General features: G+C 43.7%; 1 protein-coding gene across 1 annotated transcript in view; it reads left to right on the top strand.

The window, feature by feature from the left end:
• Positions 1–478: 478 nt before the first annotated feature.
• LOC106578039 (5-hydroxytryptamine receptor 2C) overlaps positions 479–18087 on the top strand; it is a 256500-nt gene continuing 238891 nt past the window's right edge. The window contains exon 1 of the mRNA XM_045701585.2: positions 479–838. The gene's annotated coding sequence lies outside the window, so the exon portion shown is untranslated. The remainder of the gene's footprint in view (positions 839–18087) is intronic.

Below are 18087 nucleotides of genomic sequence, written 5' to 3'. Positions count from 1 at the left end.
TAGTATCGATTACCATCAGGAAATAGGCAAGGTTGTCATTACCGTAATAAACTTGTTATTATGTACACATAGGGGTCGTAGCTGTGTTAGTACATGAGAAGCTGCTGATAGGCTACCTATCACATTTTAAAAAACGAAATAAATTGCAAATTGTATTATCTCGTAGCCTACAGTAGTCTATTTGAGAGTGTTTGAAAGGTGCTTAAGAATACAATATTTCATTATGATAAAAATGCTTTGTCAACGCGTCATAGGCTGCAGGACATAGGCACGGAGTTTTATAAATGTTTTTTCTTTGACACAGGTGTGGGGAAACTAAAGTAGGCTACATTTTGGTACAGCCCAGTATTGCATGATTGTCACCGTGTGGGACCCCAAAAACCAGGACAAGGCTTTAATTCAACTCTTGGTTGGCAAAGCGCGCGACAATGACGCGCGCGTGCCTGGAGAATAAGATTCAGTGGAGAGAGTTCCAACGGAAGGTCTCGCTCTAGCGCCGGTGCTGGAGTCATGCCAACGCTGTAGCCCTAACCACAAACCCTAACCCGCTGTGCTGCTTGTCGGACAGTGTGTGACTTGCATACGGGTTGCTGCGACAGCTGAGGACGAGAGTGCTTTTACCGGATACCGTTTAATTTCGGGAGTGTTTTCAGTCTAGGTCCGAGACAGGGCAGAGGAAAACGTATATTGCGCTATGAAAAGGACTTTGAGTTGAGTGGAATTCCGAACGAACCGTGGACAAGCAAGGACACAACGACGGAGAAACAAAACGGCAGTTGGATAAAGACAAGAGGGAAGAAAGAAAAGGACGTGATTGAGAGAAAGGATCACCTTATGGGTAAGTGGAACTGCTTTATAAAGGCATAAAGTTATCTTTTTTTGACTACACGGTAATAACACCTCTGTGGTAATAATATTTGATCTTGTAATTATCCGTTGGTGGCATTTGGAATACACTTGTAGCTTTGTCAGACACGCTTGTTTTGACACAAGTACAGTGGTATTGAATCTCAGATAAGAGTTTATTTTATTACAGGCTATTAAACCGTGGACCAAAAATATTCTAAACAGTCTGGCGGTTTTGCTAACGATATCCTCTATGTCAAGCCAGGAATGTTTTAAGGAAAGTTCACCAAAAATATCTTGGTAGAATAATTCCCGCGTCTGAAATGCCACACAGCTGTACCCTCTTCTGTGCTTAATTGCCATTTTTACGCATAGCCGTAATGACGGTTAATGACGGTTGATGGTATGAAAATGTGAATGGGGTGGATCAGGGTGTGGACACATACACGCGGACAGACAGATCATAGCTGTAATGTCAGTGTGGTTCTAAACTGTTATAGTTCATTTATCAATGTAAACGTTGGCAATTAGTCTGTCATCAGGTTTGTTTGTTTGTTTGATTGATTGATTCAACGTGAGCGTTATTCAATGATTAGATGTGAATCAAGCTGTCATGTCATTTTTGGCGCACACACACACACACACACACACACACACACACACATACACACACACACACACACACACACACACATACACACACACACACACACACACACACACACACACACACACACACACACACACACACACACACACACACACACACACACACACACACACACACACACACACACACAGCCAGACTGTACTGGACTATAATACAGGTCCGATTTGTTTGTGGTCAGCTTGGTCCAGTCAAATTAGCATCACCTACTTTTCTCTGTTTTTCCTTAGTTTATGTTGCTGAGAAAACTGCTAAATGACACTATGAATTACCATTTAGTGTGCTGTGTGTGCAGTTGCATGATGCAATATAATTTGTCTGACACAGATGTGTGTGCGTGTGTGTTTTTTTTAATATTTCACTAAATTGCTTATCTGAAATGACCATAGTGTGCTGTGTGTGCTGATAACATGATGCAAATAAATGAGATTTTTATAGTCCTATGTTTGCATGATATGGGGGTGTGAGATTATATTTGAGTAATGTAAATCTTTGGTCTATTTTCATTTTCATCTGTTGAAAATAATACGTTTGTGGATTATGATGGCTAATAATACCTTCATCAGTCTAATCCTATTTACTGTAGGATAGAGACCCAACCCAGTCCGCACACGCGCACATACATACACACACATACACACGCATACCTACATATGTACACAAGCCCGTTTACACACACACACACACACACTGGAGTACACTTCCATTGGAAATGTAATTTCCATTTACTGTGCAGACATACGGCAGTACATATAAACATAGACCAATACACTGTATTGTTTTTACGGTATCTTACTGGCAGCCAGTTACTGTGAGGAGACAGAACTCTACATCACCTTTACTCCAAACACAGAAACGCATACAATGCTCTCTCTCACCCTCCATTTGGCAAATCTGACCATAACCATATTGTCAGAGTGCTCAAGGAAGCAGGAGGGTTGAAGTCAGGCGCAGGAGACACAAGTCCGTGAACACACGTTTTAATAAATAATCCACACTTGCCAAAAACAGGTAGGGCAGGGCAAAGTCACACAAATACCCATAAACAGCCCGAACACAGCGTAGGGACGCAGCCCAAAACACCATGCCACAAAACCCACAGGCAGGGGGAAAAACACCTGTACCCCAGGTACCCCCCCCCCCCCCCCCCCACTAATGAACTGATACTAAACAGGTGCAAATCTAAACTAGACCTGACCAACAGAAAGTAAACAGAGGATCGGTGGCAGCTAGTAGGCCGGCGACGACGACCACCGAGCGCCGCCCGGGCGAGGAGGGGCGCCACCTTCCGTTGATGTTGTGACAAATATTCTCCAAATCTGACCATAACTCAAATCTGACCATAACTCAAATCTGACCATAACCCTATTCTCCAAATCTGACCATAACCCTATTCTCCAAATCTGACCATAACCCTATTCTCCAAATCTGACCATAACCCTATTCTCCAAATCTGACCATAACTCAAATCTGACCATAACTCAAATCTGACCATAACTCAAATCTGACCATAAGCCTATTCTCCAAATCTGACCATAACTCTAATCTGACCATAACCCTATTCTCCAAATCTGACCATAACTCAAATCTGACCATAACTCAAATCTGACCATAACCATATTCTCCAAATCTGACCATAACTCTAATCTGACCATAACCCTATTCTCCAAATCTGACCATAACCCTATTCTCCAAATCTGACCATAACTCTAATCTGACCATAACCCTATTCTCCAAATCTGACCATAACCCTATTCTCCAAATCTGACCATAACTCTATTCTGACCATAACCCTATTCTCCAAATCTGACCATAACCCTATTCTCCAAATCTGACCATAACTCAAATCTGACCATAACCCTATTCTCCAAATCTGACCATAACTCAAATCAGACCATAACCCTATTCTCCAAATCTGACCATAACTCAAATCTGATCATAACCCTATTCTCCAAATCTGACCATAACTCAAATCTGACTATAACTCAAACAGGAAGTACCAGTGACACGCTCAATACGGAAGTGGTTCGATGAAGCATATGCTAAGCTACAGGATTGTTTCACTGGCACAGACTGGAATATGTTCCAAGATTCAGCCAATGGCATTGAGGAGTTTACCACATCAGTCACCTTCTTAATTAATAAGTGCATCGATGACCTCATCCCCACAGTGTCCAAACATACATACCCCAACCAGAAGCAATAGATTAAAGGCAACATCCGCACTGAGCTAAAGGCTACATGGCAGCTCTGCTTCTAGGTCCGATGCAACTTTGTAGTATTTTGTTTTTTGTGTGTTATTTCTTATTTCTTATATTATTAGCCCAGAAAGTTTTTGCGTTATTACATACAGCCGGAAATAACTTTTGAATATCAGAGCTGCAGTAACTCACCAGCATAACGACCAGGAATACAACTTTCTCGAATTGGATCCTTTGTTCGTACCCCCCAGGGCAATTGAATGTATCCCAGAGGCTGCTCCAAGATGCCGCTGCCGGAGAAGAGGTATTCGGAGGGGACTTCTAGTCCAACTCAGGAGGCATGCACACCATCCACCACTTCCGAGTGTATTACTTGCTAATGTCAAGTCCCTGGACGATAAAGTAGATGAGCTCAGGGCGAGGATCTCCTTCCAGAGAGACATCAGGGACTGTAACATACTTTGTTTCACAGATTCATGGCTCTCTCCAGATATACTGTCCCGTCCATACAGCCAGCTGGGTTCTCAGTACATGGCACAGACAGGAATAAAGAGCTCTCTGGGAAGAAGAAAGGCAGGGGTGTATGTTTCATGATTAACTACTCATGGTGTGATTGTGGTAACGTACATGAACTCAAATCCTTTTGTTCACTCGACCTAGAATACCTCACAATCAAATACCGACTGCATTGCCTCCCAAGAGAATTCTCTTCGATTATAGTCACAGCCATGTATATTCCCCCTCAAGCCGATACCACAACGGCCCTCAAGGAACCACACTGGACTTTGTGCAAACTGTAAACCACATATCCTGAGGCTGTATTTATTGTTGCTGGGGATTTTAACAAAGCAAATTTGAGGAAAACACTACCGATGTTCTATTAACACATTGACTAGAGTACTCGCACTGCTGAAACACTCATCCACTGCTACTCCAACTTCCGGGATGCCTACAAGGCCCTCACCCGCCCTCCATTCGGCAAATCAGATCATGACTCCATTTTGCTCATCCCTTCCTATAGGCAGAAACTCAAACAGGAAGTACATGTGCTAAGGTCTATTCAGCGCTGGTCTGACCAATCGGAATCCATGCTTTAACCTGTTATGGCTAGGGGGCAGTATTTTCACGGCTGGATAAAAAACGTACCCGATTTAATCTGGTTACCACTCCTACCCAGTAACTAGAATATGCATATACTTATTACATATGGATAGAAAACACCCTAAAGTTTCTAAAACTGTTTGAATGGTGTCTGTGAGTATAACAGAACTCATTTGGCAGGCAAAAACCTGACAAGGTTTCATGCAGGAAGTGGCCTGTCTGACAAGGTGTCGTTCTTCTTGTCTCTGTTTATTGTAGAGTGAGGATCTTAGCTGTCCCGTGACACTTCCTACGGCTGCCATAGGGTCTCAGAAGGCGGTAAAAAGCTGAATCGTGGCTTTGCAGGCTCTGGCTGAAAAAAAGTAGCGCGTTTGGGTAGTGGCTGGTTACAGTACTGTGAGACTCAGGCTCGTGCCCGCGTCGACCGAAAGCTTTGTTTACTTTCCTCTGTTTAGCTAAATGGACATTCCCGGTCGGAATATTATCGCTTTTTTACGAGAAAAATGGCATAAAAATTGATTTTAAACAGCGGTTGACATGCTTCGAAGTACGGTAATGGAATATTTAGATTTTTTTTGTCACGAATTGCGCCATGCGCGCGACCCTGATTTACCATTTCAGATAGTGTCTGGAACGCACAAACAAAACGCCGCTATTCGGATATAACGATGGATTATTTTGGACCAAACCAACATTTGTTATTGAAGTAGCAGTCCTGGGAGTGCATTCTGACGAAGACAACAAAAGGTAATCAATCTTTTATAATAGTAAATCTGATATTGGTGAGTGCTAAACTTGCCGGGTGTCTAAATAGCTAGCCCGTGATGCCTGGGCTATGTACTTAGAATATTGCAAAATGTGCTTTCACCAAAAAGCTATTTTAAAATCGGACATATCGAGTGCATAGAGGAGTTCTGTATCTATAATTCTTAAAATAATTGTTATGCTTTTTGTGAACGTTTATCGTGAGTAATTTAGTAAATTCACCGGCAGTGTTCGGTGGGAATGCTAGTCACATGCTAGTCACATGCTAATGTAAAAAGCTGTTTTTTGATATAAATATGAACTTGATTGAACAAAACATGCATGTATTGTATAACATAATGTCCTAGGGTTGTCATCTGATGAAGATCATCAAAGGTTAGTGCTGCATTTAGCTGTCTTCTGGGTTTTTGTGACATTATATGCTAGCTTGAAAAATGGGTGTCTGATTATTTCTGGCTTGGTACTCTGCTGACATAATCTAATGTTTTGCTTTCGTTGTAAAGCCTTTTTGAAATCGGACAGTGTGGTTAGATAAAGGAGAGTCTTATCTTTAAAATGGTGTAAAATAGTCATATGTTTGAAAAATTGAAGTTTTTGTATTTTTGAGGAATTTGTAATTCGTGCCACGCCTATCATTGGATATTGGAGCAGGTGTTCCGCTAGCGGAACGTCTAGATGTAAGAGGTTAAGATTGTTTTGATCATGCGGACTGGGATATGTTCTGGGATGCCTCTGAGAATAACATTGACGTATACACAGACACAGTGACTGAGTTCATCAGGAAGTATATAGGGGATGTTGTTCCCACTGTGACTGTTAAAACCTACCCAAACCAGACACTGTGGATAGATGGCAGCATTTGTGCAAAACTGAAAGTACGAACCACCGCATTTAATCATGACTAGGTGACTGGGAATATGGTCGAAGACAAACACAGTGTAGTTGTTACCTCCGTAATGCAATCAAACAGGAAAAACATCAGCACAGAGACAAAGTGGAGTCACCCGCTTTGAGGATAACACAGTGCCACCGACGTGGCCCGCTCCCAAGGACTGTGGGCTCTCATTCTCCGTGGCCAACGTGAGTAAGACAATTAAACGCGTTTACACTTGCAAGGCTGCCGGCCCAGACGGCATCCTAGCCGCGTCCTCAGAGCATGCGCAGACCAGCTGGCTGGAGTGTTTATGGGCATATTCAATGTCTCCCTGTCCCAGTCTGCTTTCCCCACTTGCTTCAAGATGTCCACCATTGTTCCTGTACCTAAGAAAGCGACGGTAACCGGATAAAATGACTATCGCCCCGTAGGACTCACTTCCGTCATCATGAAGTGCTTTGAGAAGCTAGTTAATATCACCTCTACCTTACCTGACACTCTAGACCCACTTCAATTTGTATACCGCCCCAATGGATCCACAGACGAAACAATCGCCATCGCACTGCACACTGCCCTATTCCATCTGGACAAGAGGAATACAGTTGAAGTCAGAAGTTTACATACACTTAGGCCGGAGTCATTAAAACTCGTTTTTAAACCACTCCACAAATTTCTTGTTAACAAACTACAGTTTTGGCAAGTCGGTTAGGACATCTACTTTGTGCATGACACAGGTAATTTTTCCAACAATTGTTTACAGACAGATTATTTCACTTATAATTTTCTGTATCACAATTCCAGTGGGTCAGAAGTTTACATACACTAAGTTGACTGTGCCTTTAAACAGCGTGGAAAATTCCAGAAAATGATGTCATGGCTTTAGAAGCTTCTGATAGGCTCATTGACATCATTTGAATCAATTGGAGGTGTACCTGTGGATGTATTTCAAGGCCTACCTTCAAACTCAGTGCCTACTTGCTTGACATCATGGGAAAATCAAAACAAATCTTCCAAGACCTCAGAAAACAATTGCCTGAAGGTACCACATTCATCTGTACAAACAATAGTACGCAAGTATAAACACCATGGGACCACGCAGCCGTCATTCCGCTCAGGAAGGAGACACATTCTGTCTCCGAGAGATGAACGTACTTTGGTGCAACAAGTGCAAATCAATCCCAGAACAACAGCAAAGTTGTGAAGATGCTGGAGGAAACAGGTACAAAAGTATCTACATCCACAGTAAAACAAGTCCTATATCGACATAACCTGAAATGCCACTCAGCAAGGAAGAAGCCACGGCTTCAAAACCGCCATTAAAAAAGCCAGACTACGGTTTGCACTGGCACATGGGGACAAAGATTGCACTTTTTGGAGAAATGTCCTCTGGTCTGATGAAACAAAAATAGAACTGTTTGGCCATAATGACCATCGTTATGTTTGGAGGAGAAAGGGGGACGCTTGCAAGCCGAAGAACACCATTCCAACCGTGAAGCACGGGGGTGGTAGCATCATGTTGTGGGGGTGTTTGCTGCTGGAGGTAGTGGTGCACTTCAGAAAATAGATGGCATCATGAGGAAGGAAAATTATGTGGATAAATTGAAGCAACTTCTCAAGACATCAGTCAGGAAGTTAAAGTTTGGTCGCAAATGGGACTTCCAAATGGACAATGACCCCAAGCATACTTCCAAAGTTGTGGCAAAATGTCTCAAGGACAACAAAGTCAAGGTATTGGAGTGGCCATCACAAAACCCTGATCTCAATCCCATGGAACATTTGTGGGCAGAACTGAAAAATCATGTGCAAGCAAGGAGGCCGACAAACCTGACTCAGTTACCCCAGCTCTGTCAGGAGGAATGGACCAAAATTCACCCAATTTATTGTGGGAAGCTTGTGGAAGGCTTCCCGAAATGGTTGACCCAAGTTATACAATTTAAAGGCAATGCTACCAAATACTAATTGAGTGTATGTAAGCTTCTGACACACTGGGAATGTGATGAAAGAAATAAAAGCTGAAATAATCATTCTCTCTACTATTATTCTGACATTTCACATTCTTAAAAAATAAAATGGTGATCCTAACTGACCTAAGACAGAGAATTCTTACTAGGATTAAATGTCAGGAATTGTGAAAAACTGAGTTTAAATGTATTTGGCTCAGGTGTATGTAAACTTCCGAATTCAACTGTACCTTTGTAAGTATGCTGTTCATTGACTATAGCTCAGCCTTCAACACCATAGTACCCTCCAAGCTCATCATTAATTTCATTAGGGTAGGGGGCACTATTTTCCCCTCCGGATGAAAGCGTGCCCAAAGTAAACTGCCTGTTACTCAGGCCCAGAAGCTAGGATATGCATATAATTAGTAGATTTGGATTGAAAACACTCTAAAGTTTCTAAAATAATGTCTGTGAGTATAACAAAATTGATATGGCAGGTGAAACACTGAGGACAAACTATCCCCCCCCAAAGAAAAAATTCAGTTTACCACTATTTTCAATGGCTAGTATTTTAATAATAAGGCCAAGTCCTCCCAGATTGCAGTTCCTAGGGCTTCCACTAGATGTCAACAGTCTTTAGAAAGAGTTTCAGGCTGGTTTTTGGAAAAATGACCCAGAAATTGTAGTTTTTCTAGGTGGCTCCCATTTTACCTTCAGTGTTTCCAAGCGCGTGGAGGAAAGCGCGTTCTTTCTTATTTATCTCCGGTAATGAACATAGTATTGTCCGTCTTAAATGGTATCGTTTATTTGCATATTAGGATACCTAAGGTTTGATAATAAATGTTGTTTGACTTGTTTGGAAAAGTTTATTAGTAACATTTGGGATTCATTTTGTATGCATTTTGATGGAGGGAAACAGTAGATTATTGACTGAAGCGCGCCAGCTAACTGAGTTTTTATGGATATAATGAAGGACTTTATCGAACAAAAGGACCATTTGTAATGTAACTGAGACCTTTTGGAGTGCCAACAGAAGAAGATCTTCAAAGGCAAGGCATATATAATATCGCTATTTCTGACTTTCGTGTTGCAACTGCCTGGTTGAAAATGATTTGTCATTCATTTGTATGCGGGGCGCTGTCCTCAGATAATCGCATGATTTGCTTTCGCCATAAAGCCTTTTTGAAGTCTGACACCTTGGCTGGATTAACAAGAAGTTAAGCTTTATTTTGATGTATAACACATATATTTTCAAGAAAGTTAAATATTTGAATTTAGTATTTTTGAATTTCGCGCTCTGTAATTTCACCGGATGTTGGCCAGGTGAGACGCTACTGTCCCACATACCCTAGAGAGTTTAAGCTCGGGGCCCTGGGTCTGAACCCCACCCTGTGCAACTGGGTCCTGGACTTCCTGACGGGCACCCCCCAGGCGGTGAAGGTAAGAAACAACACCTCCACTTTGCTGATCCTCAACACAGGGGCCCCACAAGGGAGTGTGCTCAGCCCCCCCCCCCCCCCCCCCCTGTACTCCCTGTTCACCCATGACTGCATGGCCACGCATGCCTCCAACTCAATCATCAAGTTTGCAGATGACACAACAGCTGTAAGCCTGATTACCAACAATGACGAGACAGCCTACAGGGAGGAGGTGAGGGCCCTGGTGGAGTGGTGCCAGGAAAATAACCTCTCCCTCAACATTAACAAAATGAAGCAGCTGATCGTGGACTTCAGGAAACAGCAGAGAGAGCACGTCTCTGTCCACATCGACAGGACCGCAGTGGAGGAGGTGAAAAGCTTCAAGTTCCTTGGCATACACATCACCGACAATCTGAAATGGTCCACCCACACAGACAGTGTGGTGAAGAAGGTCAGGCTTTATCACCGCCTGGTACGGCAACTGCAGGGCTGTCCAGACGGTGGTGCGGTCTGCCCAACGCATCACCAGGGGCACTGCCTGCCCTCCAGGACACCTACATCACCCAATGTCACAGGAAGGCCAAAAATATCATCAAGGACATCAACCACCCGAGCCACTGCCTGTTCATCCCACTGCTATCCAGATGGTGAGGTCAGGAATTCATCCGTTAAAAAAAATTAAAAAAATTATATAGCCTAGATTAAAACTAGCATTATTACAGGCAACCCAGAGTATCATCTTGTATGATATCCAGAGGGAATTCAAAAATGATATGGGCATCAAGGAAAAATATTTGTCAAATTATTGAGCATGTACTGAAAACTCAGAAATGCATAAGAAATCGTCCTTATTTTCTCCTACATCATAAAGCATATCAAGATCTTCCTATGTTAAATGTGCTGAGAAAACACAGATATGCGATGTACAGTACATTCGGAAAGTATTCAGACCCCTTGATTTTTCCACATTTTGTTTTGTTACAGCCTTATTCTAAAATTGATTACAGTGTTTTTTTTCCCCCTCATCAATCTACACACAATACCCCATAATGACATCACAATACCCCATAATGACAAAGCAAAAACACTTGTTTAGACATTTTTGCAAATGTATTCAAATTGAAAAACGGAAATATTACATTTACATAAGTATTCAGACCTTTAACTCAGTGATTACAGTGATTACAGCCTCGAGTCTTCTTGGGTATGATGCTACAAGCTTGGCACACCTGTATTTGGGGAGTTTCTCCCATTCTTCGCTGCGGATCCTCTCAAGCTCTGTCAGGTTGGATGGGGCGCGTTGCTGCACAGCTATTTTCAGGTGTCTCAGTCACTGCAGCTGAAAAACATCCCCACAGCATGATGCAGCCACCACCATGCTACACCGTAGGGATGGTGCCAGGCTTTCTCCAGATGTGACTCTTGGCATTCAGGCCAAAGCGTTCAATCTTGGTTTCATTAGACCTGAGAATGTTGCTTTCCGTGGTCCGAGAGTCTTTAGGTGACTTTTGGCAAACTCCAAGCGGGCTGTCATGTGCCTTTTACTGAGAAGTGTCTCCACTCTACCATAAAGGCCTGATTGGTGAAGTGCTGCGGAGATGGGTATCCTTCTGGAAGGTTCTCCCATCTTCACAGAGGAACTCTAGAGCTCTGTCAGAGTGGCCATCGGGTTCCTGGTCACCTCCCTGACCAAGGCCCTTCTCCCCCGATTGTTTGGCCAGGCAGCCAGCTCTAGGAAGAGTCTTAATGGTTCCAAACTTCTTCCATTTAAGAATGATAGAGGCCACTGTGTTCTTGGGGACCTTCAATGCTGCAGAAATGTTTTGGGACCCTTCCCCAGATCTGTTCCTCGACACAATCCTGTCTGACCTCTACAGACAATTCCTTCAAACTCATGGCTTGGTTTTTGCTCTGACATGCACTGTCAACTGTGGGACCTTATATAGACAGGTGTGTGCCTTTCCAAATCATGTCCATTCAATTGAATTTAACACAAGTAGACTCCAATCAAGTCGTAGAAACATCTCAAGGATGATCAATGGAAACAGGAAGCACCTCAGCTCAATTTCGAGTCTCGTAGCAAAGGGTGTGAATACTTGTGTAAATAAGGTATTTCGTTTTTTTATGTTTAACAAATTTGCAAAAAATTCAAATAAACTGTTTTCGCTTTGTCATTATGGGGTATTGTGTGTAGATTGCTGAGGATTTTTAAAAAGTTTAATCCATTTTAGAATAAGGCTGTAACGTAACAAAAAGTCAAGGTGTCTGAATACTTTCCGAATGCACTGTATAGAGTCAGTATTTGTCAACATGAAGAAAGAAAATAGGATGTCACATATCTCAGGATATTGAATGAGTCATATCCGGCCACAGGAAATATCACAGGAAATATGTGTGATATTCGGATTGATCCCAATATCATGTCGAAAAGACACATCTGGATTCAGACTTTTTCAGGGTATGGTACATATTTACCAAACTCTAAATATTCTGTAGAATATCAAACACATGTCATGTGAAGATATCCTCTGATATGGACCCTTTTCACCCAGTGGGGGTTTTGAGTGGTGTAATTTAACAAAGTGGAAATGCTGAAAGTTTTTGGATGCTTGCTGATTCACATTAGAGAGGAGGAAATCGCTTTTCCTTGAATAGATTTTAGCAGGTTTTTTTTTACATTAAAAGAGAAAGAGGGCATCTGTTTGTGTGTGTATGTGCACTGTACCCATTGGTCAGCTATAGGATTAACCCCCCCCCCATCATCTCAAATTGCTTTGACTACCGCTAGATAGATAGGTTAAACTGGGTTTAGGCAATGTAGCCTAGTTTCTAGTTTCAGTCCTAACATGATTTTACGAGCAGAGAGTTGAGAGGTTGAAGTCAAACACTATGTCCCTACATGGCTAAGGATTAGCTGTGTTGGACATGAGTCAAAGGATACCTCCGAAATGGCACCCTATTCACTATGTAGTCTACTATGTTTGAACAAACTACAATACGTAGTGTACCTATGACTACATAAATCATAGGGTGCCATTTGGGACCAAGCCAAATGATAGATTGATTTAATGAAGGGCCATTATGGAGGGGAGGGGTAGAGGCGGAGTGCGAGACAGAGGGAGAGTGTGATGGGGAAAGAAAGAGGGAGAGAGAGAGAGTGATGGAGAAAGTGACAGATTGAGTGAGTGATGGAGAAAGAAAGAGAGAGTGATGGAGAAAGAGAGAGAGAGTGATGGAGAAAGAGAGTGAGTGAGAGAGAAAGAGTGAGAGAGAGAGAGAGAGAGAAAAAGAGAGACAGGGTTACAGTTTGACTGTGTGGTTTCTGTGTGTGTTGTCTGATAGGGGTCATATAGGGGTGTTCCAACTACCTGTCTCCATTATTACACAGTCATATAGGGGTCATCCAACTACCTGTCTCCATTATTACACAGTCATATAGTGGGTCATCCAACTACCTGTCTCCATTATTACACAGTCATATAGGGTCGTCCAACTGCCTGTGCTCCATTATTACACAGTCATATAGGGGTGTTCCAACTACCCGTCTTCGTTATTACACAGTCATATAGGGGTGATCCAACTACCTGTCTTCGTTATTACACAGTCATATAGGGGTGATCCAACTACCTGTCTTCGTTATTACACAGTCATATAGGGGTGTTCCAACTACCTGTCTCCATTATTACACAGTCATATAGGGGTGATCCAACTACCTGTCTTCGTTATTACACACCAGTCATATAGGGGTGATCCAACTACCTGTCTCCATTATTACACAGTCATATAGGGGTTGCAGGGGTGAACTATCAAACCACATGTTCCTCTGACAGGCCAGGGGACACACACCTGCTGCTGCCTCCCAGAAATAGTAATTGCATTATTACACACAACCACTTACAGACGGAGAGAGAGAGAGAGAGACGGGGAGAGAGAGACAGAGAGAGAGACAGAGAGACAGAGAGCGAGAGACAGAGACAGAGAGACAGAGAGAGAGACAGAGAGAGAGACAGAGAGAGAGACAGAGAGAGAGACAGAGAGAGAGGACAGAGAGAGAGACAGAGAGAGAGAGACGAGAGAGAGAGAGACGGACAGAGAGAGACGGACAGAGCGAGACGGACAGAGCGAGAGAGAGAGACGGGAGAGAGAGACGGAGAGAGAGAGAGACGAAGAGGGACGGAGACGAGGAGAGACGGAGAGAGAGACGGGAGAGAGAGACGGAGAGAGAGAGACGGAGAGAGAGACGGAGAGAGAGAGACGGGGGAGAGAGACGGGGAGAGGGACGGAGGGCCGGAATGGAGCGGCGGACGGGAGACGGAGAGAGACAGAGAGAGACGGAGAGAGACGGAGAGAGAGACACGGGGAGAGAGATCGATGGAGAGACCGGAGAGAGAGACAGACGGAGAGAGAGAGAGACAGACGGAGAGAGAGAGACGGGGAGAGAGATCGATGGAGAGACCGGAGAGAGAGACAGACGGAGAGAGAGAGAGACAGACGGAGAGAGAGAGACAGACGGAGAGAGAGAGACAGATGAGAGAGAGAGAGACGGAGAGGGACGGAGATGGAGAGACGGAGAGAGAGACGGAGAGAGACGGAGAGAGACGGGGAGAGAGAGAGACGGAGAGAGAGAGAGACGGAGAGAGAGAGACAGAGAGAGACGGAGAGAGACGGAGAGAGACGGGAGAGAGACGGAGAGAGACGGAGAGAGACGGAGAGAGACAGAGAGAGACAGAGAGAGACGGGGAGAGAGAGAGACGGAGACCGAGAGAGAGACAGACGGAGAGAGAGAGAGACGGAGAGAGAGACGGAGAGAGAGAGAGAGTTGACGGAGAGAGAGACAGATTGTTATTGTTGAATGTATGGTTATTTTGACCATTGGTTATTGTTGTTACTGTTGTCCCGTTGACAATTTTGATTCTCATTTTTATTTATTTTTATATTGTAAATATCCAAAATAAGCTTTGGCAATATGTATATTGTTACGTCATGCCAATAAAGCAAATTGAATTGAATTGAATTGAATTGATAGAGAGCGAGACGGAGAGACAGAGAGAGAGAGATAGAGACGGAGACGGAGACGGAGAGAGAGAGGGAGATGGAGACAGAGAGAGACGGACAGAGAGAGGTGAACAAGTAGAAAAGCATAATTTGACTCAACAAGGTCAAACAAATGGCAATACCCATCTGATCAACAGCCTGGGATGTGAGGTTGTATACTTGTTTGCGTTGTGTTTGTCCAATTGGGCCATTTGCGCAGTTCCGTAGCAGTGATGTCAAATATTGGGTTTCAAAATAACACTTAGGGGCTGAATTGGTAATCTGTGTGGATTATGATGGGAATCATGGGATTATCAGTCCCAATTTACCATCTGATTTAAATTGAGGGATAGGCAGACCTTTATGGGCATTTCCGTCTAAAACAGTGTTCCCCAAATGGCGGCCCGCGGGCCAAATCTCCAGCAATATTATTTTGCCCCCCAAATGAATTATGAATATTTTTTTAATATATTTTTTAAATAATAATAATAAAACAAATTCGGACCCGAGATGCAAATAGTCCCAAATGCAATTTCCCAAGAAGGAAGTTACCCCACCTTAATAATGCAAAAGTTACATTTGAACTTCATCCATGAGGATAGAGAATGTGTCACAACTTCCTCTGAAGTTGGTCCCTCTCCTTGTTCGGGCGGCGTTCGGCGGTCGACGTCACCGGCTTTCTAGTCACCACCGATCCATGTTTCATTTTCGATTTGTTTTGTCTTCATTGTACACACCTGGTTTCCATTCCATAATCATTGTTCCCTGTCTAACCCTCTGGTTTCCCCCTTGGTTTTGTGCGTGTTTGTTATTGTCAAATTGTCTCGTTTTGTGATCTGGATTATTGTCTCCTTCATGGAATATTGTTTTTTTTTGAGTAAAGTTACGATTATTACTCATCTCGGTGTCGTGCGTCTGACTCCGCCTTACCCACATTACCTAGACTTCTGACAGAATGCAGCAGATGGCGTAGCAGTCGGACGTGTGTTTGTCTTTGTCTTGTCCCGTGTATTATCCCGTGTCTTATCCTGTGTAAATAGCTGTTTTCGTATATATTTTAATCTCACTTTCTATCTACATACTAAATATACTTTCCTGCAACCCACCTCACCCAATGTGGTACTGATCTGCTATTTTTATTCCTTATAACTGGAACCTCCATCAGGAGCTAGCCCGCTAGTCTTCCCTGTGGCTCAGTTGGTAGAGCGTGGTGTTTGCAACGCCAGGGTTGTGGGTTCGATTCCCACGGGGGACCAGTACAAAAAAAAAAATGCATGAAATGAAAATAAAATGTATGTATTAACTACTGTAAGTCGCTCTGGATAAGAGCGTCTGCTAAATGACTAAAATGTAAAAAATGTACTAGCCATTAGTCTTTGTTAGCCACGGCTAGCGGTCTTCACCTTTAGCTCGGACACCAGCCAGCTTTAGCTCGAACAATACCTGCCAGTCTGCACAGCGCGATATCAACCCAGAGCATATCGGACTGCTTCTCTCTACCACATCACCGGATTCCTGCAGCTCTGGATCATTATACTAGATCATTGAAGCTAGCTAGCTGCAACCGATTGGCTACTGTAAGCTAATGCCTCTGTCCCGAAGCAAGTACCAGTTAGCCTTGAGCTAGCCTCAAGCTAGGCCCATATACCAGCTAATTCTAGGGCTACAATACCTCTTTTGCCAATTGGCCTGGACACTTTTTTGTCGACACGAAGCCCTGCCGATCCATCACGACTGGTCTGCCGTCATAATCGCCCGATTTGATCTCAACAGGCTCTTCCGTTGCGATGTCGCCGAAGACCCATCTGCTAGCCCCGGCCCGCTAGCTTTCTGAACGCCGTGTCTCCCACTCGCCTAGCGTAGTAGTGACTACCGAACGGCTCCCTGACTCACCTATTGCTGCTCATTGGACCCTACGCTATTGCTGCTCTTTTCCTCTGGTGATGTAGAGGTTAACCCAGGCCCTGCAGCCCCCAGTACCATACCTATTCCCCAGGCGCAATCATTTGTTGACTTCTGTAACCGTAAAAGCCTTGATTTCATGCATGTTAACATCATAAGCTTCCTCCCCAAGTTTGTTTTATTCACTGCTTTAGCACACTCCTCCAACCCTGATGTCCTAGCGGGTCTGAATCCTGGCTTAGGAAGGCCACCAAAAATGTGGAGATTTCCATCCCCAAGTACAACATCTGCTAAAGTTCATAAACTGCTAAAGTTCTATCTTGGCATGCTCTCCAGGTCTGTGCCCAAACAGTTTGAGCTTCTACTTTTAAAAATCCACCTTTCCAGAAATAAGTCTCTTACTGTTGCCGCTTCTTATAGACCCCCCTCAGCCCCTAGCTGTGCCCTGGACACCATATGTGAATTGATTGCCCCCCATTTATCTTCAGAGTTCGTACTGTTAGGTGACCTAAACTGGGATATGCTTAACACCCTGGCCGTCCTCCAATCTAAGCTAGATGCCCTCAATCTTACACAAATTATCAAGGAACCTACCAGGTAAACCCTAAATCCGTAAACACAGGCACCCTCATAGATATCATCCTGACCAACCTGCCCTCTAAATACACCTCTGCTGTCTTCAACCAGGATCTCAGCAATCACTGCCTCATTGCCTGCGTCCGTAATGGTCTGTGGTCAAACGACCACCCCTCATCACTGTCAAACGCTCCCTAAAACACTTCAGTGAGCAGGCCTTTCTAATCGACCTGGCCTGGGTATCCTGGATGGATATTGACCTCATCCCGTCAGTAGAGGATGCCTGGTTATTCTTTAAAAGTGCTTTCCTCACCATCTTAAATAAGTATGCCCCCATTCAAAAAATGTTGAACTAAGAACAGACATAGCCCTTGGTACACTCCAGACTTGACTGCTCTTGACAAAAACATCCTGTGGCGCACTGCATTAGCATCAAATAGCCCCCGCGATAGGCAACTTTTCAGGGAAGTTAGGAACCAAAATACACAGTCAGTTAGGAAAGCAAATGGTAGCTTTTTAAAAAAGAAATTTGCATCCTGTAGCACAAATTACCAAAAGATTTGAGACACTGTAAAGTCCATGGAGAATAAGAGCACCTCCTCCCAGCTGCCCACTGCACTGAGGCTAGGAAACACTGTCACCACCGATAAATCTACGAAAATTGACAATTTCAAGAAGCATTTTTCTACAGCTGGCCATGCTTTCCACCTGGCTACCCCTACCCCGGCCAACAGCTCTGCACCCCCCGCAGCAACTTGCCCAA

The sequence above is a fragment of the Salmo salar genome, chromosome 18, assembly GCF_965601325.2.
Source record: "Salmo salar chromosome 18, fSalSal1, whole genome shotgun sequence".
Taxonomy (NCBI): domain Eukaryota; kingdom Metazoa; phylum Chordata; class Actinopteri; order Salmoniformes; family Salmonidae; genus Salmo; species Salmo salar.
Note: the sequence above shows the minus strand (reverse complement) of the source record. Positions and strands in the feature narration are given on the sequence as shown.